Consider the following 27,242-nt stretch of genomic DNA (forward strand, 5'->3'; position numbering starts at 1 on the left):
AACTAATCACTGATCATAATCTTGATGTGATTGGCCTGACTGAAACATGGCTTAAGCCTGATGAATTTACTGTGTTAAATGAGGCCTCACCCCCTGGTTACACTAGTGACCAAACCCCCCGTGCATCCGGCAAAGGCGGAGGTGTTGCTAACATTTACGATAGCAAATTTCAATTTACAAAAAAAAAACAATGACGTTTTCGTCTTTTGAGCTTCTAGTCATGAAATCTATGCAGCCTACTCAATCACTTTTTATAGCTACTGTTTACAGGCCTCCTGGGCCATATGCAGTGTTCCTTACTGAGTTCCCTGAATTCCTATCGGATCTTGTAGTCATAGCAGATAATATTCAAATTTTTGGTGACTTTAACATTCACATGGAAAAGTCCACAGACCCACTCCAAAAGGCTTTCGGAGCCATCATCGACTCAGTGGGTTTTGTCCAACATGTCTCTGGACCTACTCACTGCCACAGTCATACTCTGGACCTAGTTTTGTCCCATGGAATAAATGTTGTGGATCTTAATGTTTTTCCTCATAATCCTGGATTATCAGACCACCATTTTATTGCGTTTACAATTGCAACAAATAATCTGCTCAGACCCCAACCAAGCAAGATTAAAAGTCGTGCTATAAATTCTCAGACAACCCAAAGATTCCTTGATGCCCTTCCAGACTCCCTCTGCCTACCCAAGGACGTCAGAGGACAAGAATCAGTTAACCACCTAACCGAGGAACTCAATTCAACCTTGCGCAATACCCTAGATGCAGTTGCACCCCTAAAAATTAAAAACATCTGTCATAAGAAACTAGCTCCCTGGTATACAGAAAATACACGAGCTCTGAAGCAAGCTTCCAGAAAATTGGAACGGAAATGGCGCCACACTAAACTGGAAGTCTTCCGACTAGCTTGGAAAGACAGTACCGTGCAGTATCGAAGAGCCCTCACTGCTGCACAATCATCCTATTTTTCCAACTTAATTGAGGAAAATAAGAACAATCCGAAATTTCTTTTTGACACTGTCGCAAAGCTAACTAAAAAGCAGCATTCGCAAATGGAGGATGGCTTTCACTTCAGCAGTAATAAATTTATGAACTTTTTTGAGGAAAAGATCATGATCATTAGAAAGCAAATTACGGACTTCTCTTTAAATCTGGGTATTCCTCCAGGGCTTCATTGTCCAGAGTCTGCCCAACTCTGCCAGGACCTTGGCTCAAGGGAGATACTAAAGTGTTTTAGTACTATATCTCTTGACACAATGATGAAAATAATCATGGCCTCCAAACCCTCAAGCTGCATACTGGACCCTATTCCAACTAAACTACTGAAAGAGCTGCTTCCTGTGCTTGGCCCTCCTATGTTGAACATAATAAACGGCTCTCTATCCACCGGATGTGTACCAAGCTCACTAAAAGTGGCAGTAATAAAGCCTCTCTTGAAAAAGCCGAATCTTGACCCAGAAATTATAAAAAACTATCGGCCTATATCGAATCTTCCATTCCTCTCAAAAAATTTTGAAAAAGTTGTTGCGCAGCAACTCACTGCCTTCCTGAAGACAAACAATGTATACGAAACGCTTCAGTCTGGTTTTAGACCCCATCATAGCACTGAGACTGCACTTGTGAAGGTGGTAAATGATCTTTTAATGACGTCAGACCGAGGCTCTGCATCTGTCCTCATGCTCCTAGATCTTAGTGCCGCTTTTGATACCATCGATCACCACATTCTTTTGGAGAGATTGGAAACCCAAATTGGTCTACATGGACAAGTTCTGGCCTGGTTTAGATCTTATCTGTCGGAAAGATATCAGTTTGTCTCTGTGAATGGTTCGTCCTCTGACAAATCAATTGTAAATTTCGGTGTTCCTCAAGGTTCCGTTCTAGGACCACTATTGTTTTCACTATATATTTTACCTCTTGGGGATGTCATTCGAAAACATAATGTTAAATTTCACTGCTATGCGGACGACACACAGCTGTACATTTCAATGAAACATGGTGAAGCCCCAAAATTGCCCTCGCTAGAAGCCTGTGTTTCAGACATAAGGAAGTGGATGGCTGCAAATTTTCTACTTTTAAACTCGGACAAAACAGAGATGCTTGTCCTAGGTCCCAAGAAACAAAGAGATCTTCTGTTGAATCTGACAATTAATCTGGATGGTTGTACAGTCGTCTCAAATAAAACTGTGAAGGACCTCGGCGTTACTCTGGACCCTGATCTCTCTTTTGAAGAACATATCAAGACTGCTTCAAGGACAGCTTTTTTCCATCTACGTAACATTGCAAAAATCAGAAACTTTCTGTCCAAAAATGACGCAGAAAAATTAATCCATGCTTTTGTTACTTCTAGGCTCGACTACTGCAATGCTCTACTTTCCTGCTACCCGGATAAAGCACTAAACAAACTTCAGTTAGTGCTAAATACGGCTGCTAGAATCCTGACTAGAACCAAAAAATTTGGTCATATTACTCCAGTGCTAGCTTCCCTACACTGGCTTCCTGTTAAGGCAAGGGCTGATTTCAAGGTTTTACTGCTAACCTACAAAGCATTACATGGGCTTGCTCCTACCTATCTTTCCGATTTGGTCCTGCCGTACATACCTACACGTACGCTACGGTCACAAGACGCAGGCCTCCTAATTGTCCCTAGAATTTCTAAGCAAACGGCTGGAGGTAGGGCTTTCTCCTATAGAGCTCCATCTTTATGGAATGGTCTGCCTACCCATATGAGAGACGCAGACTCAGTCTCAACCTTTAAGTCTTTACTGAAGACTTATCTCTTCAGTAGGTCCTATGATTAAGTATAGACTGGCCCAGGAGTGTGAAGGTGAACGGAAAGGCTGGAGCAACGAACCGCCCTTGCTGTCTCTGCCTTGTCGGTTCCCCTCTTCCCACTGGGATTCTCTGCCTCTAACCCTTTTACAGGGGCTGAGTCACTGACTTACTGGTGTTCTTCCATGCCGTCCATGGGAGGGGTGCGTCACTTGAGTAGGTTGAGCCACTGACGTGGTCTTCCTGTCTGGGTTGGCGCCCCCCCCCTTGGGTTGTGCCGTGGCGGACATCTTTGTGGGCTATACTCGGCCTTGTCTTCGGACGGTAAGTTGGTGGTTGTAGATATCCCTCTAGTGGTGTGGGGGCTGTGCTTTGGCAAAGTGGGTGGGGTTATATCCTGCCTGTTTGGCCCTGTCCGGGGGTATCATCGGATGGGGCCACAGTGTCTTCTGATCCCTCCTGTCTCAGCCTCCAGTATTTATGCTGCAGTAGTTTATGTGTCGGGGGGCTAGGGTCAGTCTGTTACATCTGGAGTATTCTCTTGTCTTATCCGGTGTCCTGTGTGAATGTAAATATGCTCTCTCTAATTCTCTCTTTCTTTCTTTCTTTCTTTCTTTCTCTCGGAGGACCTGAGCCCTAGGACTACCTGGCATGATGACTCCTTGCTGTCCCCAGTCCACCTGGCCATGCTGCTGCTCCAGTTTCAACTGTTCTGCCTGACCTGTTCACCGGACGTGCTTGTTGCACCCTCGACAATTACTATGATTATTATTATTTGACCATGCTGGTCATTTACGAACATTTTAACATCTTGACCATGTTCTGTTATAATATCCACCCGGCACAGCCAGAAGAGGACTGGCCACCCCTCATAGCCTGGTTCCTCTCTAGGTTTCTTCCTAGGTTTTTGGCCTTTCTCAGGAGTTTTTCCTAGGGAGTTTTTCCCAGCCACCGTACTTCTTTCACATGCATTGCTTGCTGTTTGGGGTTTTAGGCTGGGTTTCTGTACAGCACTTTGAGATTTCAGCTGATGTACGAAGGGCTATATAAATAAATTTGATTTGATTTGATTTGACATTTACATTTACGTCATTTAGCAGACGCTCTTATCCAGAGCGACTTACAAATTGGTGCATTCACCTTATGATATCCAGTGGAACAACCACTTTACAATAGTACATCTATATCTTTTTTGGGGGGAGGGTGGGGGGGAGGGTTAGAAGGATTACTTAATCCTATCCCAGGTATTCCTTAAAGAGGTGGGGTTTCAGGTGTCTCCGGAAGGTGGTGATTGACTCCGCTGTCCTGGCGTCGTGAGGGAGCTTGTTCCACCATTGGGGTGCCAGAGCAGCGAACAGTTTTGACTGGGCTGAGCGGGAACTGTGCTTCTGTAGAGGTAGGGAGGCGAGCAGGCCAGAGGTGGATGAACGCAGTGCCCTTCTTTGGGTGTAGGGACTGATCAGAGCCTGAAGGTACGGAGGTGCCATTCCCCTCACAGCTCCGTAGGCAAGCACCATGGTCTTGTAGCAGATGAGAGCTTCAACTGGAAGCCAGTGGAGTGTGCGGAGGAGCGGGGTGACGTGAGAGAACTTGGGAAGGTTGAACACCAGACGGGCTGAGGCGTTCTGGATGAGTTGTAGGGGTTTAATGGCACAGGCAGGGAGCCCCGCCAACAGCGAGTTGCAGTAATCCAGACGGGAGATGACAAGTGCCTGGATTAGGACCTGCGCCGCTTCCTGTGTGAGGCTGGGTCGTACTCTGCGAATGTTGTAGAGCATGTACCTACAGGATCGGGTCACCGCCTTGATGTTAGCGGAGAACGACAGGGTGTTGTCCAGAGTCACACCAAGGCTCTTAGCACTCTGGGAGGAGGACACAATGGAGTTGTCAACCGTGATGGCGAGATCATGGAACGGGCAGTCCTTCCCCGGGAGGAAGAGCAGCACCGTCTTGCCGAGGTTCAGCTTGAGGTGGTGATCCGTCATCCACACTGATATGTCTGCCAGAGATGCGATTCGCCACCTGGTTATCAGAAGGGGGAAAGGAGAAGATTGTGTGTCGTCTGCGTAGCAATGATAGGAGAGACCATGTGAGGATATGACAGAGCCAAGTGACTTGGTGTATAGCGAAAATAGGAGAGGGCCTAGAACTGAGCCCTGGGGGACACCAGTGGTGAGAGCACGTGGTGCGGAGACGGATTCTCGCCACGCCACCTGGTAGGAGCGACCTGTCAGGTAGGACGCAATCCAAGAGTGAGCCGCGCCGGAGATGCCCAACTCGGAGAGGGTGGAGAGGAGGATCTGATGGTTCACAGTATCAAAGGCAGCAGATAGGTCTAGAAGGATGAGAGCAGAGGAGAGAGAGTTAGCTTTAGCAGTGCGGAGCGCCTCCGTGACACAGAGAAGAGCAGTCTCAGTTGAATGACCAGTCTTGAAACCTGACTGATTTGGATCAAGAAGGTCATTCTGAGAGAGATAGCTGGCCAAGGACGGCACGCTCAAGAGTTTTGGAGAGAAAAGAAAGAAGGGATACTGGTCTGTAGTTGTTGACATCGGAGGGATCGAGTGTAGGTTTTTTGAGAAGGGGTGCAACTCTCGCTCTCTTGAAGATGGAAGGGACGTAGCCAGCGGTCAAGGATGAGTTGATGAGCGAGGTGAGGTAAGGGAGAAGGTCTCCGGAAATGGTCTGGAGAAGAGAGGAGGGGATAGGGTCAAGCGGGCAGGTTGTTGGGCGGCCGGCCGTCACAAGTCGCAAGATTTCATCTGGAGAGAGAGGGGAGAAAGAGGTCAAAGCATATGGTAGGGCAATGTGAGCAGGACCAGCGGTGTCGTTTGACTTAACAAACGAGGATCGGATGTCATCAACCTTCTTTTCAAAATGGTTGACAAAGTCATCCGCAGAGAGGGAGGAGGGGGGGGAGGGGGAGGAGGATTCAGGAGGGAGGAGAAGGTGGCAAAGAGCTTCCTAGGGTTAGAGGCAGATGCTTGGAATTTAGAGTGGTAGAAAGTGGCTTTAGCAGCAGAAACAGAGGAAGAAAATGTGGAGAGGAGGGAGTGAAAAGATGCCAGGTCCGCAGGGGGGCTAGTTTTCCTCCATTTCCGCTCGGCTGCCCGGAGCCCTGTTCTGTGAGCTCGCAATGAGTCGTCAAGCCACGGAGCGGGAGGGGAGGACCGAGCCGGCCGGGAGGATAGGGGACATAGAGAGTCAAAGGATGCAGAAAGGGAGGAGAGGAGTGTTGAGGAGGCAGAATCAGGAGATTGGTTGGAGAAGGATTGAGCAGAGGGAAGAGATGATAGGATGGAAGAGGAGAGAGTAGCAGGAGAGAGAGAGAGCGAAGGTTGCGATGGCGCAATACCATCTGAGTAGGGGCAGAGTGAGTAGTGTTGGAGGAGAGCGAGAGGGAAAAGGATACAAGGTAGTGATCGGAGACTTGGAGGGGAGTTGCAGTGAGATTAGTAGAAGAACAGCATCTAGTAAAGATGAGGTCAAGCGTATTTTCTGCCTTGTGAGTAGGGGGGACGGTGAGAGGGTGAGGTCAAAAGAGGAGAGGAGTGGAAAGAAGGAGGCAGAGAGAAATGAGTCAAAGGTAGACGTAGGGAGGTTAAAGTCACCCAGAATTGTGAGGGCTGAGCCATCCTCAGGAAAGGAACTTATCAAGGCGTCAAGCTCATTGATGAACTCACCAAGGGAACCTGGAGGGCGATAAATGATAAGGATGTTAAGCTTGAATGGGCTAGTGACTGTGACAGCATGGAATTCAAAGGAGGAGATAGACAGATGGGTCAGGGGAGAAAGAGAGAATGTCCACTTGGGAGAGATGAGGATTCCAGTGCCACCACCCCGCTGACCAGATGCTCTCGGGATATGCGAGAACACGTGGTCAGACGAGGAGAGAGCAGTAGGAGTAGCAGTGTTTTCTGTGGTAATCCATGTTTCCGTCAGCGCCAAGAAGTCGAGGGACTGGAGGGTAGCATAGGCTCAGATGAACTCTGCCTTGTTGGCCGCAGACTGGCAGTTCCAGAGGCTGCCAGAGACCTGGAACTCCACGTGGGTCGTGCGCGCTGGGACCACCAGGTTAGAGTGGCAGCGGCCATGCGGTGTGAAGCGTTTGTGTGGCCTGTGCAGAGAGGAGAGAACAGGGATAGACAGACACATAGTTGACAGGCTACAGGAGAGGCTACGCTAATGCAAAGGAGATTGGAATGAAAATGAACTACACAACTGGGGAAGCGAGAGAGCAGGGCCTCCCTCACTAACCATTCACTGAAACACACAAATATAACTTTTCCAACTTCCACTTTAGAAATTAGAATTGATGTAAACTACAGTGGTTCAATGTTTCCAGGAATAGGCTCAAACTTAGTTTATTCAGCTAGATAACTTGGTACAGTATTCTTCCGTGAAACCCATCCAGTGCACCGTGTCCTTGGCGCCGTAGCTAACTAGCATGCTAGCATCCAATAACACACGGTTAGCACCAATACTTGGTTACAACAAACTACCAATGGATCATTCGTGTCCGTGTCTAGTTCCTTTCATAACGCAGAAGTAATTAAACGTTGGCTAGCTAACACAAAGTCAGTCCTGCTAGCTACACAAGTGGACTACACAACTCGAAAGTTTAGAAAGTTAAGCTTTACGCTGCAAAAATCTTATTGACTAAAAATTATACAGTACTGCTAGGTGGTAGAGTTGGCTAGCTAGCGGTGGCTGTGTTTACCTTTATCTTTTATCTTTGATACAGAGACAACTATGTAGCTAGCTAACATTACACAAATCAAATCGCTCCGTTGTAATGTATTTAGTTTCTACAGTACTGCTAGTTGGTAAAGTTGGCTAGCTAGCAGTGGCTGTGGTGTTATGGTGTTGACGCCGTTTGGAAAAGGGCGCGAACGAACAAATACAGCTGGCTAGCTAACCTTGTTAGTTTCTCAAAGTTAGTTTCTCAAAGCTACACCTACACCTTTTAGCTACACCTTTATCCTTGATGCAAAGACAACTATGTAGCTAGCTAGCTAACATTACACTAATCAAATCGTTCCGTTGTAATGTAATGAAATATTACCCGCGGAGCGAAGTACAGCACGACTACTCACACCAGCATCCGGTCCACACGAGGAGTGGGGTTAAATGACTCCTGCACCACTCTGATTCAGAGGTGTTGGGTTAAATGACTCATCCGGTCCACACGAGGAGTGGGGTTAAATGACTCCTGCACCACTCTGATTCAGAGGTGTTGGGTTAAATGACTCATCCGGTCCACACGAGGAGTGGGGTTAAATGACTCCTGCACCACTCTGATTCAGAGGTGTTGGGTTAAATGACTCATCCGGTCCACACGAGGAGTGGGGTTAAATGACTCCTGCACCACTCTGATTCAGAGGTGTTGGGTTAAATGACTCATCCGGTCCACACGAGGAGTGGGGTTAAATGACTCCTGCACCACTCTGATTCAGAGGTGTTGGGTTAAATGACTCATCCGGTCCACACGAGGAGTGGGGTTAAATGACTCCTGCACCACTCTGATTCAGAGGTGTTGGGTTAAATGACTCATCCGGTCCACACGAGGAGTGGGGTTAAATGACTCCTGCACCACTCTGATTCAGAGGTGTTGGGTTAAATGACTCATCCGGTCCACACGAGGAGTGGGGTTAAATGACTCCTGCACCACTCTGATTCAGAGGTGTTGGGTTAAATGACTCATCCGGTCCACACAAGGAGTGGGGTTAAATGACTCCTGCACCACTCTGATTCAGAGGTGTTGGGTTAAATGACTCCTGCACCACTCTGATTCAGAGGAGTGGGGTTAAATGACTCCTGCACCTCTCTGATTCAGAGGACTGGGGTTAAATGACTCCTGCACCACTCTGATTCAGAGGAGTGGGGTTAAATGACTCCTGCACCACTCTGATTCAGAGGAGTTGGGTTAAATGACTCCTGCACCGCTCTGATTCAGAGGAGTGGGGTTAAATGACTCCTGCACTACTCTGATTCAGAGGAGTGGGGTTAAATGACTCCTGCACCACTCTGATTCAGAGGAGTGGGGTTAAATGACTCCTGCACCACTCTGATTTAGAGGAGTGGGGTTAAATGACTCCTGCACCACTCTGATTCAGAGGAGTGGGGTTAAATGACTCCTGCACCACTCTGATTTAGAGGAGTGGGGTTAAATGACTCCTGCACCTCTCTGATTTAGAGGAGTGGGGTTAAATGACTCCTGCACCACTCTGATTCAGAGGAGTGGGGTTAAATGACTCCTGCACCACTCTGATTCAGAGGTGTTGGGTTAAATGACTCCTGCACCACTCTGATTCAGAGGAGTGGGGTTAAATGACTCTTGCACCTCGTTGATACAGAGGAAGACATTTTGGTTGGATACATTCTGTTGTGCAACTGACTAGGTATCACTTTCCCTACTGCACTACCCCTGCCTGACCCCAAACCCTGGCTACCAACCTACTGGCTGCAGACGGGGTACAGCACCACCCCTGGCCCTAGCCCTGACCCCTAACCCTGGCTACCAACCTAGGACAAGCAGAATGGTCAGGAGGGCTGGTACAGGGTCAGGACAGGCAGAGTGGTCAGGCTGGCTGGTACAGGGTCAGGACAGGCAGAGTGGTCAGGTGGGCTGGTACAGGGTCAGGACAGGCAGAATGGTCAGGTGGGCTGGTACAGGGTCAGGACAGGCAGAGTGGGATGGCGGGCTGGTACAGGGTCAGGACAGGCAGAATGGTCAGGCGGGCTGGTACAGGGCCAGGACAGGCAAAGGTCAAAAACCAGGAGGATGAGAAGAAGAGAGGCTGGGATGAGACAGGAGCTGACAGGACGACCCCTGGTAAGCTTGACAAATAGACAAACAGACAAACAGAAAACACAGGTATGAATACACAGGGGATAATGGGGCAGATGGGCGACACCTGGAGGGGGGTGGGTGGAGACGAGCACAAAGACAGGTGAAAAAGATCAGGGCGTAACTTTATGTAGCCGTAATGAAGGCTTTATGAATACATATATATGGGACCTAATACAGTGAAGTGCTACTATGAACCATTAGACCTGTATTAAATTGTGTAAATATTAGCTCTGTATGTTGGTTTATTTCACTAGACCTCCATCCAATGTTAAGTTAGAAATCAATAAGTTCAGACTGGAGTGATTGTCCTTTAATTGGTTCATACCTGTCTCAGTTTCAAACCCTGATCAGCACTTCATCACTGTAGTGCTTTCCGTCACAATGCAACACACACACACACACACACACACACACACACACACACACACACACACACACACACACACACACACACACACACACACACCACTGTATAAGTGCTTTCCATCGCAATGCAACAAATATCTCCCCCATACAGTCTCTGTGCCAGTCATCCATAGCAAAGCATTACTGGATTTTATTTAATGGTGTTTCACTTCAGATGGCGGGAGAGGGGTGGGGGAGAGACAGACGGAGGGAGGGAGGGAGGGAGAGGAGTGGAGGGGACAGATGGAGGGAGAGGGGTGGGGGAGAGACGGCTGGAGGGAGAGAGAGAGAAAGAGACGGAGAGAAAAAGAGAGATGCCATGCCAGGGTTTAAGCTTTTTCCCCATAGCACCACCATTAGGCCAAATTTGACAGATCGCCCTAGGACAAATCAAATCAAAGTTTATTTGTCACGTGCGCCGAATACAACAGGCACCTTACAGTGAAATGCTTACTTAAAGGCTCTAACCAATAGTGCGAAAAAAAGGTATATGTGTGTGTGTAGGTAAGTAAAGAAATAAAACAATTGAAAATAAGAGTAGCAAGGCTATATTCAGACACCGGTTAGTCAGGCTGATTGAGGTAGTATGTACATGTAGATATGATTAAAGTGACTATGCATATATGATGAACAGAGAGTAGCAGTAGCGTAAAAGGAGGGGGGTGGTGGGTGGCCGGACACAATGCAGATAGCCCGGTTAGCCAATGTGCGAGAGCACTGGTTGGTCGGGACAATTGAGGTAGTATGTACATGAATGTATAGTTAAAGTGACTATACATATAAGATAAACAGAGCGGGGCAGGGGGAGGGCACACAATGCAAATAGTCCGGGTAACCATTTGGTTACCTGTTCAGGAGTCTTATGGCTTGGGGGTAAAAACTGTTGAGAAGCCTTTTTGTCCTAGACTTGGCACTCCGGTACCACTTGCCATGCGGTAGTAGAGACAACAGTCTATGACTGGGGTGGCTGGGGTCTTTGACAATTTTCAGGGCCTTCCTCTGGCACCGCCTGGTGTAGAGGTCCTGGATGGCAGGCAGCTTTGCCCCAGTGATGTACTGGGCCGTACGCACTACCCTCTGAAGTGCCTTGCAGTCGGAGGCCGAGCAATTGCCGTACCAGGCAGTGATGCAACTGGTCAGGATGCTCTCGATGTTGCAGCTGTAGAACCTTTTGAGGATCTCAGGACCCATGCCAAATCTTTTTAGTTTCCTGAGGGGGAATAGGCTTTGTCGTGCCTTCTTCACGACTGTCTTGGTGTGTTTGGACCATTCTAATTTGTTGTTGATGTGGACACCAAGGAATTTGAAGCTCTCAACCTGCTCCACTACAGGCCAGTCGATGAGGATGGGGACGTGCTCGGTGCTCCTTTTCCTGTAGTCCACAATCATCTCCTTAGTCTTGGTTGCGTTGAGGGATAGGTTGTTATTCTGGCACCACCCGGCCAGATCTCTGACCTCCTCCCTATAGGCTGTCTCGTCGTTGTCGGTGATCAGGCCTGCCACTGTTGTGTCGTCAGCAAACTTAATGATGGTGTTGGAGTCGTGCCTGGCCATGCAGTCGTGGGTGAACAGGGAGTACAGGAGGGGACTGAGCACGCACCCCTGGGGAGCTCCAGTGTTGAGGATCAGCGTGGCAGATGTGTTGCTACCTACCCTCACCACCTGGGGGCGGCCCGTCAGGAAGTCCAGGATCCAGTTGCAGAGGGAGGTGTTTAGTCCCAGGTTCCTTAGCTTAGCGATGAGCTTTGAGGGTACTATGGTGTTGAACGCTGAGCTGTAGTCAATGAATAGCATTCTCACATAGGTGTTCCTTTTGTCCAGGTGGGAAAGGGCAGTGTGGAGTGCAATAGAGATTGCATCATCTGTGGATCTGTTTGGGCGGTATGCAAATTGGAGTGGGTCTAGGGTTTCTGGGATAATGGTGTTGATGTGAGCCATTACCAGCCTTTCAAAGCACTTCATGGCTACGGACGTGAGTGCTACGGGTCTGTAGTCATTTAGGCAGGTTGCCTTTGTGTTCTTGGACACAGGGACTATGGTGGTCTGCTTGAAGCATGTTGGTATTACAGACTCAATCAGGGACATGTTGAAATGCCCGGCGCACACGTCCTGGTAATCTGGCCCCGCAGCCTTGTGAATGTTGACCTGTTTAAAGGTCTTACTCACGTCGGCTACGGAGAGCATGATCACACAGTCGTCCCGAACAGCTGATGCTCTCATGCATGCCTCAGTGTTGCTTGCCTTGAAGCGAGCATAGAAGTGATTTAGCTTGTCTGGTAGGCTCGTGTCACTGGGCAGCTCGCGGCTGTGCTTCCCTTTGTAGTCTGTAATAGTTTGCAAGCCCTGCCACATCCGACGAGCGTCGGAGCCGGTGTAGTATGATTCAATCTTAGCCCTGTACTGACGCTTTGCCTGTTTGATGGTTCGTCGCAGGGCATAGCGGGATTTCTTGCAAGCTTCCGGGTTAGAGTCCCGCACCTTGAAAGTGGCAGCTCTACCCTTTAGCTCAGTGCGAATGCTGCCTGTAATCCATGGCTTCTGGTTGGGGTATGTACGTACAGTCACTGTGGTGACAACGTCCTCAATGCACTTATTGATAAAGCCAGTGACTGATGTGGTGTATTCCTCAATGTCATCGGAAGAATCACAGAACATGTTCCAGTCTGTGATGGCAAAACAGTCCTGTAGTTTAGCATCTGCTTCATCTGACCATTATTTTATAGACCGAGTCACTGGTTCTTCCTGCTTAAATTTTTGCTTGTAAGCAGGAATCAGGAGGATAGAGTTGTGGTCGGATTTACCAAATGGAGGGCGAGGGAGAGCTTTGTACACGTCTCTGTGTGTGGAGTACAGGTGATCTAGAATTTTTTTCCCTCCGGTTGCAGATTTAACATGTTGATAGAGATTTGGTAGAACTGATTTAAGTTTCCCTGCATTAAAGTCTCCGGCCACTAGGAGCACCGTGGTTTCCTGTTTGCTACTTCTTTCATCCTTACCATGCTTGCCAAATATCAGAACTCAAAATCAAACAGATCATGCAATATGCCTTTAATGTATTTTGGATAAAAAACTATTTTTTAATGATGTTGACTACTTTAAATCTTTTCCTCCAGAACCGCTGGACCGATCGGCACCATATTTTCCAAGACTCTAGGTCAAACAATATGGTGGCCATTTGCCAATGAAGTTGCATGAACGGTTCTCACTGTCCAACAGTGCCTCCATACGATCTAACCAAACCTATACAGGTTAGCTAGACTCACATCCCTGAGCGTATCTGCGAAATTGCATCACTCTGAGTCAAACCAATAGAGAGAATTAGGGGCGGTAGGTAGTCTAGTGGTTGGAGCGTTGGACTAGTAACCGGAAGGTTGCAAGATCGAATCCCCGAGCTGACAAGGTGAAAATCAGCTGCCCCTGAACAAGGAAGTTAACCCACTGTTCCCCGGGAGGCCGTCATTGAAAATAAGAATTTGTTCTTAACTGACTTGCCTAGTTAAATAAAAATATACATTTGTGGCCTTTTACATTGCCACCATGTGGCTGACTGAATGTGCTGCATATGTTGAGTCTTGACCGTGTGGAACATGTGTATCAAGTTTTGTTACAATATGAATATGCATGTCTGATTCGCATATATGCATTCTTGTGCCAGACCACGCCCATGTGAGAGTTTATTGGTCAGTAGCATATCAAGTTTCGTGCTGATTGTAGGAGTAGCGTTGTGGTTTTCGCAAAATCAATCATTTCCCGGGTATTATGTGAGGGCTTGCAAATTTGACCAATCACCGCAATATTTCTGTATAAAACAGTAAAATCATTGCAATATTATCGCAATAAAACTGGCCAATCACCACGAGTACAAAAAAAGGGCTCTCAATTTCAACCAATCACTGCACATTTACCACATAATATGGTTCAATCAAGCCACACGTCAACAAACTATTTGCGTTGTCTGCGCAGTTTCGCAACGAATTGCCATGCAGAATATAAGCATTGCCGCAGCAACAAAAAATATGCAAATATCACCCCAAAAAATTGTGAAATCCCGTTTTGTTATTTACAGTCATGCAAGGTTGCAACCTCCTTGGCCTTACCATCTCAGTGGAATTTACATGTTAATTTTCCTTGACAGAAGAACCGGTATAAAAATGATCAACGGCATAAAATACAATGTTGGTTTCTGTTTTCACAAAAGAGATGGAATGAGAGAAAAACAGAGAAGGAGAAAGATCTTCACTATATATATATATATATATTTTTTTTTAAGCACAATCAACTTCCCTGAACTATGGTTGTGTCTGGGACCCTCTGGATTGTGCTGGGATGCAGAGCGCCACGGCTGCCTTATGGGGAGCACTTAACAGTGGCCATTTTGAAAACCAGTCTGGTGTTTTTGAAAAGCAATGAAGGTTAGATTGCAGTGGAATGAACAGGGCAAATAGCAGGGGCTAAGCGGCTGGATGAAAAATGCATGCCTTGCGTCTGTCTCGTGGGGGTATATCTGGGCCCAGCCGCCGTCTAGCTTTCAGCCCAGCCAGCCAGGCAGGGCCCTGCCGTCGAAGATATTGCTGGAGAGAAGAGAGAGAGAGAGAGAGACAGAGAGATAGTGAGAGTGCTTCTTCTAGACAATTAGACAGGGAAACACTCCTAACCACCTCCTCCTCCTTGGGTGTGATAACGGAGGGTCCCCAGGCTCGGCTGGAGTAGTGGAGGTGGTGTGTGTGTGTGTGTGTGTGTGTGCGCGTGTTGGTGCGTGTCTGTAGAGTGTTTCCCAGACCAGCAGCCTGCAGGGACCAGGGGTTAGTTAACGTGGAGCCTGGGCTCTTAGTGCTGTGGACCTGAGGGTGTTGGGATGGAGACATTGCTCTGGGTGATACCAGGGGAAAACATGGAATGAGAGGTAATCCTCCCTCCATCCTGTCCTCTTTTCTCACTCTCTCCATCGCTTCCTGAGATTCACACATATCCCTCAGCCTGTCAGGAGGTAGGTAGGTGCGTGCGTGTGCGTGCTGTGTGTGTGTGTGTGTGTGCGTGCGTGCGTTATGCACGTGTGTGTGTGTGTTGTGTGCGTGCTGTGTGTGTGTGTGGTGTGTGTGTGTGTGTGTGTGTGCGTGCGTTATGCACGTGTGTGTGTGTGTGGTGTGTGTGTGCGTGCGTGCATGCTACCACTAGATGTGGTCCTGTAGTGTTCAGTTTGTGAGAGTGAGGCGGTAGCAATGCTAAGATCCTGATTGGATCTCTTTCCCATACTAAATGCACTCGGTGTACGTTTCTTTTTGGATAAAAGTGTCTTAAGTGGAATATTATTGCTTTATACATGTTCATATTATAGTTTTTTTATCATACATTATCATAATATTGTTTTTATACATGATCATATTATTGTTTTTATACATTATCATATTATTGTTTTTATTATTATGCATTATCATATTAATGTTTTTATACATTATCATATTATTGTTTTTTATTATGCATTATCATATTATTGTTTTTATACATTATCATATTATTGTTTTATACATTATTGTATTAGTATTTTATATATTATCATATTGTTTTTTTATTATACATTATGATATTATTGTTTTTATACATGATCATATTATTGTTTTATACATTATCATATTATTGTTTTATACATCATCATATTATTGTTTTTGAACACTGTCGTATTATTGCTGTATACATGATCATATTATTGTTTTATACATTATCACATTATACATGATCATATTATTGTGGTATACATTATCATATTATTGCGGTATACATGATCACATTATCGCTTTATACATTATCACACTATTGCTGTAAACATTATCATACTATTGATGTATACATTATCATAATGTTGCTTTATACATTCTGATATTATCACTTCATACATGACCATATTAGTGCTTTATACAGCACCATATTATAAGCTTTATACATGATCCTATTGTCACTTTATACATTACCGTATTAGCATGATATACATTATCATATTATTTGTTTTATATTATCATGTTATTGTTTATACATTGTCATATTATCACTTTATGCATTATCATATTATTGCTTTATACATTGCCGTAGTAGTGTTTAATTTTTTTCTTCATCATATTGCTTTTATGCATTATCATAGTATTGCTTTTTACATTATCATGGAACTGGTGCAGGTGCATCAGTGTGATACCAGGGTTCCCTTTATTTGATCATGTCTGCAGATGCTATAAGAGGATATTGGGTAGTGGTGGTAGTAGTTAGTTGTGGTGGTAGTAGTAGTGGTAGTTATGTTGTTGGTGGTAGTAGTAGTGGTAGTTATGTTGTTGGTGGTAGTAGTAGTAGTGGTAGTTATGTTGTTGGTGGTAGTAGTCGTTTGGTGATAGTAGTGGTAGTGCTGGTGGTAGTAGTGGTGGTAGTGGTAGTAGTGGTGGTAGTAGTGGTGGTAGTAGTAGTGTTGATAATAGTAGTGGTGGTAGTGGTAGTAGTGGTGGTAGTGGTAGTAGTGGTGGTAGTAGTAGTGTTGATAATAGTAGTAGTAGTAGTGGTGGTCGTGGTAGTAGTGGTGGTAGTGGTAGTAGTGGTGGTAGTAGTAGTGTTGATAATAGTAGTAGTAGTAGTGGTGGTAGTAGTGGTGGTAGTGGTAGTAGTGGTAGTGGTGGTAGTAGTAGTAGTAGTGGTGGTGGTAGTAGTAGCTGTAGTAGTGGTGGTGGTAGTAGTAGTAGTAGCTGTAGTAGTAGTGGTGGTAGTAGTAGTAGTAGCTGTAGTAGTGGTGGTAGTAGTAGCTGTAGTAGTAGTAGTAGCTGTAGTAGTAGTGGTGGTAGTAGTAGTAGTAGTAGCTGTAGTAGTAGTGGTGGTAGTAGTAGTGGTAGTAGCTGTAGTAGTAGTGGTGGTAGTAGCAGTAGTAGCTGTAGTAGTAGTGGTGGTAGTAGCAGTAGTAGCTGTAGTAGTAGTGGTGGTAGTAGCTGTAGTAGTGGTAGTAGCTGTAGTAGTAGTGGTGGTTGTGGTAGTAGTAGTAGGGGTGGTAGTAGTAGTGGTGGTGGTAGTAGTAGCTGTAGTAGTAGTGGTGGTAGTAGTAGTAGCTGTAGTAGTAGTGGTGGTTGTGGTGGTAGTAGTAATAGTAGTGGTAGTGGTGGTAGCAGTGTTTAAGTGATATACAGTTTATACCATATACAAGGCTATTTGGAAAAATACTGATGGTATGATTTTAATACCGTAAAAAAATATATACAGTTGGAGTCATTAAAACTCGTTTTTCAACCACTTCACAAATTTCTTGTTAACAAACTATGGTTTCAGCAAGTCGGTTAGGACATCTACTTTGTGCATGACACAAGTAATTTTTCCAACAATTATTTACAGACATATTATTTCACTTATATTTCACTGTGTCTTCCCTGTTGCTCAGTTGGTAGAGCATGGTGTTTGCAACGCCAGCATGGTGTGTGCAATGCCAGGGTTGTGGGTTTGATTCCCATGGGGGGCCAGCACAAAAAAAAAAAAAATGCACAAAATGAAATGTATGCATTCACTACTGTAAGTTGGATAAGAGTGTCTACTAAAATGTAATGTAAAATGTACTGTATCACAATTCCAGTGGGTCAGAAGTTTACATACACTAAGTTGACTGTGCCTTTAAACAGCTTGGAAAATTCCAGAAAATTATGTCATGGCTTTAGAAGCTTGTGATAGGCTAATTGACATCATCTGAGTCAATTGGAGGTGCACCTGTGGATGTATTTCAAGGCCTACCTTCAAACTCTGTGCTTCTTAGGAAAACTACCATCATGGGAAAATCTAAAGAATTCAACCAAGACCTTGCAAATCATTTTATAACATTTTTGCCATGGATTTTTTTGTTGTTATTCTGTCTCTCACTGTTCAAATAAACCAACCATTAAAATTATAGACTGATAATTTCTTTGTCAGTGGGCAAACATACAAAATCAGCAGGGGATCAAATACTTTTTTCCCTCACTGTAAGTTGCAGGGTTGCGTAACTGGGTGGAAGCCAGCTAGTGATGGCTATTTAACAGTCTGATGGCCTTGAGATAGAAGTTTTTCAGTCTCTTGGTCCCAGCTTTGATGCACCTGTACTGACCTCACCTTCTGGATGATAGCGGGGTGAACAGGCCGTACCTTGGGTGGTTGATGTCCTTGACAATCTTTTTTTGCCTCCCGTGACATCAGGTGGTGTAGGTGTCCTGGAGGGCAGGTAGCTTGCCCACGGTGATGCGTTGTGCAGACCGCACCACCCTCTGGAGAGCCCTGCAGTTGCGGGCGGTGCAGTTTCTGTACCAGGCGGTGATACAGCCGGAGATACAGCCGGACAGGATGCTCTCAAATCAAATCAAATTGTATTTGTCACATGGGCCGAATACAACAAGTGTAGACCTTAAAGTGAAATGCTTACTTACAAGCCCTTAACCAACAATGCAGTTTAAAGAAAAAAATTGTGCATCTGTAAAAGTTTGAGGGTTTTAAGGGCCAAACAAAATTTCTTCAGCCTCCTGAGTTTGAAGAGTCGCTGTTGCGCCTTCTTCACCACACTGTCTGTGTGGGTGGACCATTTCAGATCATCAGTGGTGTGTACGCCGAGGAAGCGTTCTACCTTCTCCACTGTGGTCCCATGGGATTTGGGCGTGCTCCCTCTGCTGTTTCCTGAAGTCCACAATCAGCTCCTTTGTTTTGTTGACATTAAGTGAGAGGTTATTTTCCTGGCACCACTCTCCCAGGGCCCTCACCTCCTCCCTGTAGGATGTCTTGTCATTGTTGGTAATCAGGCCTACTACTGTTGTTGTCTGAAAACTTAGTGATTGAGTTGGAGGCATGCGTGGCTAAGCAGTCATGGGTGAACAGGGAGTACAGGAGGGGGCTGAGCACGCACCCTTGTGGGGCCCCAGTGCTGAGGATCAGCGAAGTGGAGATGTTGTTTCCTACCTTCACCACCTGGGGGCGGCCCGTCAGGAAGTCCAGGACCCAGTTGCACAGGGCGGGGTTCAGACCCAGGGCCCCGAGCTTAATGATGAGCTTGGAAGGTACTATGGTGTTGAATGCTGAGCTATAGTCAATGAACAGCATTCTTACATAGGTATTCTTCTTGCCCAGATTTTACAAAATATATATATCACCTTTATTTAACCAGGTAGGCCAGTTGAGAACAAGTTCTCATTTACAACTGCGACCTGGCCAACATAAAGCAAAGCAGTGCGACACAAACAACAACACCGAGTTACACATGGGATAAACAAACATACAGTCAATAACACAATAGAAAAATCTATATACAGTGTGTGCGAATGTAGTAAGGTTAGGGAGGTAAGGTAATAAGTCTGCCATAGTGGCGAAATAATTACAAATTAGCAATTATACACTGGAGTGATAGATGTGCAGAAGATGAATGTGCAAGTAGAGATATTGGTGTGCAAAGGAGCAAAAAAAACAAAAACAATATGGGCATGAGGTAGTTGGGTGGGCTAATTACAGATGGCCTGTGTACAGGTGCAATGATCGGTAAACTGCTCTGACAGCTGATGCTTAAAGTTAGTGAGGGAGAAAAAAAGACTCCAGCTTCAGTGATTTTTTCAATTCGCTCCAGTCATTGGCAGCAGAGAACTGGAAGGAAAGGCGGCCAAACGAGGAGTTGGCTTTGGGAATGACCAGTGAAATATACCTGCTGGAGCGCGTGCTACGGGTGCGTACTGCTATGGTGACCAGTGAGCTGAGATAAGGCAGGGCTTTACCTAGCAAAGACTTATAGATGACCTGGAGCCAGTGGGTTTGGCGACGAATATGAAGCGAGGGCCAGCCAACGAGAGCATACAGGTTGCAGTGGTGGGTAGTATATGGGGCTTTGGTGACAAAACGGATGGCACTGTGATAGACTACATCCAATTTGCTGAGTAGAGTGTTGGAGGCTATTTTGTAAATGACATCGCCAAAGTCAAGGATCGGTAGGATAGTCAGTTTTACGAGGGTATGTTTGGCAGCCTGAGTGAAGGATGCTTTGTTGCGAAATAGGAAGCCGATTCTAGATTTAATTTGGGATTGGAGATGCTTAATGTGAGCCTGGAAGGAGAGTTTACAGTCTAACCAGACTGTTAGACTGTAAACCAGACAGTCTAACCAGATGGGATAGGGCAGTGTGCTGTGCGATGGCGAATGCATTGTCTGTGGATCTATTGGGGCGGGAATCAAATTGAAGTGGGTCTAGGGTGTAAGGTAGAGGTGATATGATTCTTAACTAGCCTCTCAAAGCACTACATGATGACAGACGTGTTACCTTTGCTTTCTTGGGTACAGGAACAATGGTGGACATATTGAAGCAAGTGGGGACAGCAGACTTGGATAGGGAGAGATTGAATTGTCCTTAAACATTCCAGCCAGCTGGTCTGTGCATGCTCTGAGGACACGGCTAGGGATGCTGTTTAGGCTGCCTTGCAAGGGTTAAGAAGGAGAAGGAGAGCGCGGAGTCCTTGGTAGCGGGCTGCGTCGGTGGATCTGTGTTATCCTCAAAGCGGGCGACGAAGGTGTTTAGCTTGTTCAGGAGCAAGACTTCAGTCTCCGCGACGTGGCTGGTTTTCCCTTTGTAGTCCGGGATTGTCTGTAGACCCTGTAGCATACGTCTCATGTCTGAGCCGTTGAATTGCGACTCCTCTTTGTCTCTGTACTGACGTTTTGCCTGTTTGATTGCCTTACGGAGGGAATGGTTCGCACTTTCAGTTTTGCACGAATACTGCCATCTATCCACGGTTTTTGGTTTGGTTAGGTTTTAATAGACACAGTGGGTACAACATCACCTATACACTTCCTGGTGAACTCCGTCACCATATCCGTGTATTCGTCGATGTTATTCTCAGAGGCTACCCAGAACACATCCCAGTCCGCGTGATCAAAACAATTTTGAAGCATGGATTCCGATTGGTCAGACCAGCGTTTAATAGTCCTTAGCACGTGTACTTCCTGTTTGAGTTTCTGCCTATAGGAAGGGAGGAGCAAAATGGAGTTGTGATCAGATTTGCCAAAGGGAGAGAGGTGGGAGGGTCTTGTAGGCATTTCGAAAAGTTGAATAGCAGTAGTCCAATGTTTTTCCAGAGCCGAGTACAACAGTCACTGTGTTGGTTGAACTTCGGTTGCGTTTTCCTCAAATTTGCTTTGTTAAAACGTCTAGCTACAATAAATGCAGCCTCAGGATATGTGGTTTCCAGTTTGCATAAAGTCTTGTGTAGTTCTTTGATGGCCGTCGTGGTATCGGCTTGAAGGGGAATATACACGGCTGTGACTATAACTGACTACTACCTCTTGGGAGGTAATACGGTCTGCATTTGATTGTGACGTATTCTAGTTCGGGTGAACAAAAGGACTTGAGTTCCTGTATGTTATCACAATCACAACATGAGTAGTTAATCATGAAACATACACCACCGCCCTCCTTCTTCCGGGAGATGTCTTTATTCCTGTCTGTACTGAGAACCCAGCTGGCTGTATGGACGGGGACATTATATCCAGAGAGAGACATGTTTCTGTGAAACAGAGTATGTTACAATCCTTAATGTCTCTCTGGGAAGAATATTCTCGCCCTGAGCTCGTCTACTTTATTATCCATAGACTGAGCATTAGCGAGTAATATACTCGGAAGCGGTGGATGGTGTGCACGCCTCCTGAGTCGGACTAGAAGTCCACTCCCAATAGCTCTTCGCCGCCGGCGACATCTTGAAGCAGTCTCTGGAATAAGGTAAATTGCCCTGGGAGGTACGAACAAAGGATCCAATTCAGGAAAGTCGTATTCCTGGTGAGTTACCGCCGCTCTGATATACAAAAGTTATTTCTGGCTGGGCTAATAATGTAAGAAATAACACACAAAAAACCCTGAAATACTGCAACGTTGCCAAGGAGCTAGAAGCAGAGCTGCCATATCTGTCGGCGCTATCTTACAAGTAAGCAATGAAAAGGGCTCCCTTTTTATTTTCGGTTCCAACAGGTTGTTTGCAACTGCGTCACTCAACTGGGCCCTCCAGCGGTCAGGCTCATCCCCTTAAACTTCAGTGGCAAGACGAGATCCTCTGACATGGCAGTCCAAATAGCAAAGTATTTTCCCACTTTGGTTTACTTTTTTATTGTTCTTTGTTTTTTTCGTTCATTTTTAGGTTCATGATAAGCTGGCTGTTACAGTGCACAGGTTTCTTTGGTTTATATCGATGCATCATCGGGAATTTAAGGTCATGCGTCTGAATGTAAACGGACTGGGGAGTGCCATCAAGAGAAGTATGGTAATAGCAAAGATGAAACAGGAGAGAGTTGACATACTATTCTAGCAGGAAACTCACTTCTCCACTCCTGAATACGAGAAACTCAAGAAAACAGGATATAGAAATACCTTTTTCTTCTTCTTCTAAAACGGGTAGAATTTTCATCCCCAAATTCTGTTAATTTTGTGGAAGGGATTTTAACATGATTTTAAAATCAAAGTTGGACAGCACAAATCAAAATAGGAAAATTAGCCTGGTTGTTAAAACAAATCTATAGGATATGACAGGATTTAGGACTGCTTGATGTATGGCGTGACATCCACATGTCAGATAGGGAATATACTTTTTACTCAGCCCACAACACTGAATACTTAAGGTTAAACTACTTTTTAATGTACAGTACATATAGGCACAGGTTGAAGGATTGTAGGATTGGGCAGAGTGACTTATCAGATCATAATGGAGTTTACCTTACTCCACACCTTGATAGCAAACCAAGTAATACTCTATGGAGGTTTAATACAAGCATGCTGAATGATCCAGCATTCAATGAATCAATAAATACAGAATTGAATGTCTATCTGGAGAATAATGATAACGGGGGAGTATCTCTGCTACTTTGTGGGATGCATCTAAGGCGGTTATTCGAGGGAATATCATAGCCACATCATCTCTCAAGAAAAAGATTAAAGCACAGAAACTGCTGAAATTACAGGAAGCTTAGAACAATCTTGGAACGATCTTGGAACGATCTCACAGTCATTTCAAAGACCCTCTTATATTACGAGAGATTCAAAAAGTAAAAACAGGAAGTTGACCAGATTTATAGTGAAGAAGTAGAGAAACAGCTCAGGTTCCTGAAACAAATATATTATGAAACAGGCTCACCGGCAACAAAATTACTGGCGTGGAGATTCAGAAAACAACATGCACAAAATACAATTTTCAAAATAAAAGACCCCAAAACATTACATGCAAATTGGATGAAATACAGAATGCATTTGAATCATATTATACAAATCTGTATAAGCAACCAGAGAAGGCAGATGCACAGACAATAGAGCATTTTTGTTTTTACAAAAAAAATGATGGCGCCGACAAAGATGGCCGCCTCGCTTCTAGTCCTTAAGAAACTATGCAGTATTTCGTTTTTTTTATGTATTATTTCTTACATTGTTACCCCAGGAAATCTTAAGTCTTATTATATTCAGCCCGGGAAGAACTATTGGATATAAGAGCAACTCACTTGATCTCCCCTCAATTGGGGACAGAGCAAAAATGATAGACTGACTTCAGAAATTACCACTGAAGAAATTAATAATGAAATATCAAATCTCCAGGCACTGATGGTTTCCCTTCAGAATGCTTCAGAGCCTCCACAAAACAACTAACACCTCTACTTCAGGCCTGTTTTAACTGGACTCTGCAGGAGGGAGATCTTCCACCATCGTGGAGAGAAGCCATAGTATCTGTAATACCAGAAAAGAAGGAATGCAGTTCCTATAGACATATTGCAATTATTAACATGGATTATAAACAATATGAATCAATACTATATGTGGCACAGGCAAGGGCTCCCGAGTGGCGCAGAGGTCTAAGGCACTGCATTTCAGTTCAAGAGGCGTCACTACAGTCCCTGGTTCGAATCCACATCCGGCCGCTGATTGAGAGTCCCGTAGGGCGGTGCACAATTGGCCCCAGCGTCGTTCTGGGTTTGACTGACTTGCCTAGTTTAAATAAAATTAAAATAATAATAATAGCCAATAGAATGGTGGACATAATCCCAGAATTGATTGATGGAGATAAAGCTGGTTTCATAGGAAATAGACAGACGCAGAACAACATAAGGAGGACACTACATGTCATGGACCATATAACTCAGGAGAAGACAGGCTCTATATTAATCAGTCTAGATGAAGGGAAAGCATTTGATTCAGTGGGATGGGATTATCTATTCCAAATTATGGATAGATTTGGTTTCAACAAAGAAGTGATACAGTGCATCAAAACACTGTATTCATGTCCGACTGCCAAAATAAAGATTAATGGACATTTTGTCCCAAACGATACATTTAGAATGAGGTGCAAGACAAGGCTGTCACATCCTGACCATAGTAAGAGGTTATTTTTATGGTAGAGTAGGTCAGGGCGTGACGGGGGTGTTTTGTGTTTTTCTATGTTTTGTATTTCTATGTTTAATTTCTAAGTTTCTATTTCTATGTTGTTTTTCTTTGGGTTGATCTCCAATTTGAGGCAGCTGGTCCTCGTCTCTAATTGGAGATCATATTTAAGTATTTAATTTTTTTCCTGGGGTTTGTGGGTTATTATATTTTGAGTAGTGTTTGTTTCTCTCTGCGTCACGGTTTTGTTGTTTTGTCAATTCAGTTATTTATGTCTTGCAAAGTTTCACGGATTTATTAAATATGTGGAACTACAACCACGCTGCACTTTGGTCTGCTCCTTTCGACAGCCGTGACAAAGGCTGTAATCTTTCACCCACACTCTTCTCCTTGTAGATCCCTGCAATTCAGGATAGCAGATTTTGTATTTTTGGTTGGTTTACTATTCTAGTGAGGGCTTCTGGTGCTACCAAGTAAAGGGAAATGTGCACGCGCACACACACGTACACACACACGTACACACACACGTACACACCCACGTACACACCCACACACACACACACACACACACACACACACACACACACACACACACACACACACACACACACACACACACACACACACACGTACACACACACACACGTACACACACACACACACACACGTACACACACACACACACACACACACACGTACACACACACGTACACACGCACACACACACACACCAGTGACTGCCACTGGAACGATGTCCTTGTCTTCTACTGTGCTCCCTCTTCTCCTCAGGGTCCACCGGGGTTTCCCAACCCTTCTCCTCAGGGACCACCAGGGTTTCCAACCCCTCTCCTCAGGGACCACTAGGGTTTCCCAACCCCTCTCCTCGGGGACCACCAGGGTTTCCAACCCCTCTCCTCAGGGACCACCAGGGTTTCCAACCCCTCTCCTCGGGGACCACCAGGGTTTCCAACCCCTCTCCTCGGGGACCACCAGGGTTTCCCAACCCCTCTCCTCAGGGACCACCAGGGTTTCCCAACCCTTCTCCTCAGGGACCACCAGGGTTTCCCAACCCCTCTCCTCAGGGACCACCAGGGTTTCCCAACCCCTCTCCTCGGGGACCACCAGGGTTTCCCAACCCCTCTCCTCAGGGACCACCAGGGCTTCCAACCCCTCTCCTCAGGGACCACCAGGGTTTCCCAACCAGGGTTTCCCAACCAGGGTTTCCCTGCTTCCTCATCACAACTGTTGTCTTCAATGCATCCCAATTGGCACCCTATTCCCTACATAGTGCACTACCGTTGACCAGCGGCCCATTATTCCCTACATAGTGCCATACGTTTCACCAGAGGCCCTGGTCAATAGGGTGCCATTTGGGTACATACACTAAGTGTCTTGACTGGTGATCAACTGGTCTGCGAGAGAGAGCCAGGAATCCAAAGGGATCATCACCACCCATCTCCTCTCCTCCCTTCTCTCGACTTTACTCTCCTCCCTCTCCTCTCTCCTCTCCTCACCCTCCTCCCCTCTCTCCCCTTTACTCTCCTCTCCCCTCACCTCCCCTCTCTCTCCACCTTGCCTTCTCCTCTCTCTCCCCCTCCTCTCCTCCCTCTCCTCTCCCCTCTCCTCCCCTCTCTCTCCTCCTTGCCTTCTCCTCTCTCTCCCCCCTCCTCTCCTCCCCCCCCCCCTCTCTCTCTCCACTCAGCCCAGCCAGTCATTCTGTCAGCCCTGTCTACCTCTAATGTAGCATCATTTCCTCTGACACAGTAATTCTGCCTCTACCCGGGGGGGTTAGCTGTACCTGTGATATCTGTTGTCAATACTCTCCATTATGCCCCCTACAACACAGAACAACAAGCCCTGATGCAGCTGCTAGCCAGTCCACCTGGCCACCCACTGGGGTAATGATGGATAATGACCATCAACTGCCTTCCAATCAACCTGCCTACCTAGCCTCCACTTTGGTGTCACTATTACACCTGCACTGTCTGACTGCAAACCCACTATTCTTTGTGTTTGTGGTGGGTGGGTGGGGTGATGTGTGTGTAGTGTTTGCACTGTTGTGTTTTTGTCAGACAGAATGTTTTGTGTGGATGTTTGTTGTTGTGGAAAGAGCAGGCGGTGTGTGTGTGTGTGTGTTGTGTGTGTGTGTGTGTGAGTGTGTGAGAGAGAGAGAGAGAGAGATTGTGTACTGTAGATGTTTGCATGTTTGATGTTTTGAAGAGGCCGGTTGGTAACAGAGTAGCTCTTGAGGCGTATTGATTTTGTAATGTCTCCCTGAATGCTCTTAGTCAAGTTTCAACAAAGTTTTCACTGAGCTGATTTCTCTAAGTCCAGGGTGTTAACACTACAGCCATTAGCAGCATCAAGGAGAACCCTAAGTATAGATGCACTACAGCCATTAGCAGCATCAAGGAGAACCCTAAGTATAGATGCACTACAGCCATTAGCAAAATAGATTGGTGATCTAAAAGATGGAACGCTTTTACTGTCCTGTTGAAGACTACATTTGCACCTTGCATGGCATTGACTGTGTGTGTGTGTGTGTGTGTGTGTGTGTGTGTGTGTGTACACCAAGCGAGAGAACCAGATTAAAACCACTATCAATAGCCTTCGTCCTCCTGTCTCAGCTGAACTAGCATCAGTCAAAATCAATTGTTTACTGTACTGTATGTGGCGATGCTTTGAGTTACGGTGTGGTTTATTGATCCTGTAACACATAGACACTTCCTCTGTAGCTTGTGTGTCTGTTTCTGCCTGCCTGCTGGACTGGACTAGTCTGAGCAAGGAGGAGAGGAGGAGGACAGTAGGGGTCCTGTGGAACAATGAGCTTTTAACGGCCTGGATCTCTGTTTAC

General features: G+C 45.8%; 1 pseudogene; it reads left to right on the plus strand.

Moving 5' to 3' along the window:
• LOC115148357 (WD repeat-containing protein 7-like) overlaps positions 1–27,242 on the plus strand; it is a 123,305-nt pseudogene that overhangs the window by 35,835 nt on the left and 60,228 nt on the right.

The sequence above is a fragment of the Salmo trutta genome, chromosome 15 (assembly GCF_901001165.1).
Source record: "Salmo trutta chromosome 15, fSalTru1.1, whole genome shotgun sequence".
Classification (NCBI taxonomy): domain Eukaryota; kingdom Metazoa; phylum Chordata; class Actinopteri; order Salmoniformes; family Salmonidae; genus Salmo; species Salmo trutta.